A 4,681-nucleotide genomic window follows, 5' to 3' on the forward strand; every position below is an offset into this window, starting at 1 on the left:
GGACCAACTGCAACAAAAAAATAGCTGGGCCTTGTGGCGGGCGCCTGTAGTCCCAGCTACTTGGGAAGCTGAGGCAAGAGAATCGCCTAAGCCCAGGAACTGGAGGTTGCTGTGAGCTGTGATGCTACAGCACTCTACCGAGGGCGCATGCCATGACTCCTGGCTAGTTTTTTTTTTTTTTGGTTGTAGTTGTCATTGTTGTTTGGTATGCCTGGGCCGGGTTCAAACTCACCAGCCCCAGTGTATGTGGCTGGCACCCTAACCGCTGAGCTCTAGGTGCCAAACTTGTTTAGTTTCTGTTTAGAGGATCTGTCCAGTTCTGTCAGAGGGGTGTTAAAGTCCCCTTCTGTTATGGTGTTATGGGATATTGTATTGCTCAGACACATCAAGGTCTGTTTGACAAATCTGGGAGCATTTGAGTGCATAAATGTTTTTGTTTTTGTTTGTTGATACAGTTTTACTATGTTGCCCTTGGTAGAGTACTGTGGTGTCACAGCTCATGGGAACCGCCTGCTCTTGGGCTTAGGCAATTCTTTTGCCTGAGCCTCTCAGGCAGCTGGGACTACAGGCACCTGCCACAACGCCTGGCTATTTTTTGTTGTTGTTGTTGTTGCAGTTTGGCAGTACCAGGTTCTAACTGGCCACCCTTGGTATATGGGGCCAGTGCCCTACTTGCTAAGCTACAGGTACTGCCCTCCATTAACATTTATTGAGAGAATTGATATGTGTGGTAGGGTTCTATTCATCTTATTTTGTCAAAGTCCATTGTGTAGTTTTATCCTTTGCACCACTGTGGAAGCTAAGCTTTGACCTTTAACTTCTGGGTGTTTAGTTTGCTGGTGATCTATTGTGGTGGTTAGTGTTGAGAATAGTTCTAAGTATTTCTGTAGAGCTGGTCTTGTTGTGGCAAATTTCCTCCTCTGTGTTTGTGTATCTACAAAAGATTTGGTTTCTCCATCAATTTTGAAGCTTAATTTAGCAGGATACTTGAGTGGTGCCTGTGGCTCAAGGAGTAGGATTCAAGCCCGGCCCCTGGCCAAAACTGCAAAAAAAAAAAAAAAAAAAAAAATTAGCAGGATACAGAATTACGGGCTGAAAATTGTTTTGTTTAAGAGCGTTGAAGGTGGGCCTGGCGCCAGCCACATACACCACAGCTGGTGGGTTCGAATCCAGCCAGGCCCTGCCAAAAGAACAATGACAACTACAACCAAACTATAGCCAGGTGTCAGGGTAGCACCTGTGGCTCAAAGACTAGGGCGCTGACCCCATATACCTGAGGTGGCAGGTTCAAACCCAGCCCCAGCCAAAAACTTCAACAACAACAAAAATACTGGGCACTGTGGAAGGTGCCTGTAGTCTCAGCTACCCGGGAGGCTGAGGCAAGAGAATCGCTTAGGCCCAGGAGTTGGAGTTTGCTGTTCAGGAGTTGGAGCTTGCTGTGAGCTGTGATGTCACGGCACTCTACCCAGGATGACAGCTTGAGGCTCTGTCTCAAAAAAATAAAAAGGAGGGCAACTCCTGTGTCTTAGTGAGTAGGGCGCTAGCCCCATATACCGAGGGTGGTGGGTTCAAACCCAGTCCTGGACCAACTGCAACAAAAAAATAGCTGGGCCTTGTGGCGGGCGCCTGTAGTCCCAGCTACTTGGGAAGCTGAGGCAAGAGAATCGCCTAAGCCCAAGAGCTGGAGGTTGCTGTGAGCTGTGATGCTACAGCACTCTACCGAGGGCGACACAGTAAGACTCTGTCTCTAAAAATAAATAAATAAATAAAAAAGAGTGTTGAAGGTGAATGTCCATGCTTTTCTGGCCTGGCAGGTTTCAGTTGAAAAGTCTGCTCTCATCCTAATGGCTCTGCTTCTGTAGGTCAGTTACAGAGGCCCTTACTCCTGGCTACTTGCAAATTTTTTTCTTTCATCTTGACGTTGGACAGGTGCATTACAGTGTATCTTGGAGAGACTCTGAGTTGAGATGACCCAGGGTTCATATCCATCTGAAAGGAGTGGATCGGGATCTTTAGTAAAACTTGGGAAGTTTTCCTTTATAAGGGTCTCTAGCAGAGCTTCCATTTTTTTGGGACAGTCTTCTTCCCCTTTAGGAATCCCTATTATTTGTGTATTTGAATGCTTCGTCGAGTCTTGTAGTTCTTTAAGCAACTGTTCTGCTTTCTTTCTCTTCTTTTCTGCCACTTTAACTATCTGGATTAACTCGAACACTATCCTCTAGCTCTGAGGTTCTTTCTTCTCCATGGTCTGACCTATTTTTGATACTTTCTACACACTATCCTCTAGCTCTGAGATTCTTTTTTCTCCATGGTCTGACCTATTTTTGATACTTTCTACTACATCTTTACTTTCTACTGCATCTTGACATTCTCTTATTGTCTCCTTCGTTTCCTTAAACTCCGCTATGTCCTTTCTATATTCTACAGATCTCTCACCTGACTTTTGGTTCTGTCTTTACATTATCTCATCTGTTCCTTTTATTATCTTCATCATCCATATTTTAAATTCCCTTTCTGTCATGGTTCCTTAAGGGAGTTCTTCTGTTTTGGTTTTACATGGTGCCTGAATTTTTCTGTTGGTTCCTCTTTTTTTTTTTTTTTTTTTTTTTAAAGAGTTTATTAATTAGAGGCAATTTTTAGTTGACTTTTTGGCTGTAGTTGTCATTGTTTGGCAGTCCCAGGCTGGATTCGAACCTGCCAGCTCTGGTGTATGTGGCTGGGGCCTTAGCTGCTTGAGCTATAGGCACCGCCCTGTTGGTTCCTCTTCATGTATTCTTTCTTCTTATTCACCTTCTGTATTCCCAGCAGGCTGAGGTAAGAGAATTGCTTGAGCCCAACAGTCTGAGGTTGTTGTGAGCTATGACGCCATAGCACTCTACCGAGGGGCACAAAGTAAGATTCTGTCTCAAAAAAAAAAAGAAAAGAAAACTGAAAGTAATTGATGTATTATGGTCTCTGTGTAGTCCAGCTTCTTTGCTAATGATAATATGTATTTGCAGCTGCTCCCTGGTGCTAGTATCACTGCCTCACTCCCACCTCAGATCATTAGGCATTGGATTCTCACAAGGAGTGTGTAACCTAGACCCTGTCACACGTGCAATTTATAGTAGGGTTTACACTCCTATGGGAATCTAATGCTGTGGCTGATGTGACAAGAGGCAGAGCTTAGGTGGTGATGTGAGTGATGGGGAGCAGTTGTAAATACGGATGAAGCTTCACTGGCTTGCCTGCTGCTCACCTCCTGCTATGTGGCCCAATTCCTAACAGGCCATGGACTGGTACCAATCCATAGCTAGGGGACTGGGAACCACAGCTTTATTTTTTTATTTTTATTTATTTCTTTGTTTTCCTGGATCATCTTTACTTGAAGATTTTTGGGGAGAAAAAAGTAGGCAATGCAAAACATTTTTATATTAAAACAAATGTAGATAATATAGTATATAAAATTTACATTACTTTTTGAGACAAGAGACATAAAAGACATTTCAAGCTAAGCTACCTACGAGCTTTAGGTTGTATTCCTAAAACCTGGGCGAGGGAAGAGAATCCTCCATGCTCATTCTAATCTAATAATATGGGTGCCGCGGCTTTGACAGAGAAGTCTCAGAAGCAGCAAATTAAGTGTTTACTCAGTTGGCAACATCTCAGTGGGTTATTTAAATAAGTGAAACCATAGGCTTTCTCATTTTAGAGCATTTTAACTTGCTTTTAAAAGGCCTGAGCAAATAGGAGCTTTATGCTTGAGTTGAATTTTATTTCCTCCTGAAGTGATTTTTTTCCCCTCCTATAAACATGTGTTAATACGCCTAACAGAATGACATGCAAAGTAGTCAGTATCCTAAGACCCCCAACTTTAGCCCACATTACCAGATGTGGGATTATGAATATACTTTCCAAGGCTGTCATCAGGAATAAAAACAAACTACTCACCTTCTGCAACAATAAAAAGGTAACAAAATGGAAAACTGGGCGGTGCCTATGGCTCAGTGAGTAAGGCACTGGACCCATATATGGAGGGTGGTGGGTTCAAACCTGGCCCCCTGCTGAACTGCAACCAAAAAATAGCCGGGCCTTTCGGCGGATGCCTGTAGTCCCAGCTACTCAGGGGGCTGAGGCCAGAGAATGGCTTAAGCCCAGGAGTTGGAGGTTGCTGTGAGCAGTGTGACGCCCCAGCACTCTACCAAGGGTGATAAAGTGAGACGCTGTCTCTACAAAAAAAAAAAAGGAAAACTGAAGAACAAAAGATTATATACAATTAGAACCATATAATGATGTAATTTAGGGATTGGCAAAGACTTAGCTCTTCAAGAAGGGGGCTACTGCTGCAGCATTTGCTTTTCGTATTTTAAGTGATAACAAGAACTTCTGGGGAAAAAAATTCATTGTATATTTCCTTTCCAAATCTTGCTTATCTCTCTTATCATCCTTTTTCTTCATTGTTGCTGACACTTTACCATCCTACAGTAATAGACTGAAGCTGTGGACGCTTCCCATGGAGATTTTCTAGGGCAATGAATTGTCCTTTCGTTGAGGTATGAGAGACATTAACCAGACGTGCTTAGAAGCATATAATGAGAGGCAGATTGTGGTGGATGCTGTTGAATTTCTGAGATCTATCCAAGGAAAGGTCATGTATACACTCCCATGTAGTTTGCCTTATTTCTTCGAGTTTTATAAAATT

The sequence above is a fragment of the Otolemur garnettii genome, unplaced genomic scaffold (assembly GCF_000181295.1).
Source record: "Otolemur garnettii isolate 467f Iridium unplaced genomic scaffold, OtoGar3 scaffold00116, whole genome shotgun sequence".
NCBI classification, from domain to species: Eukaryota; Metazoa; Chordata; class Mammalia; order Primates; family Galagidae; genus Otolemur; species Otolemur garnettii.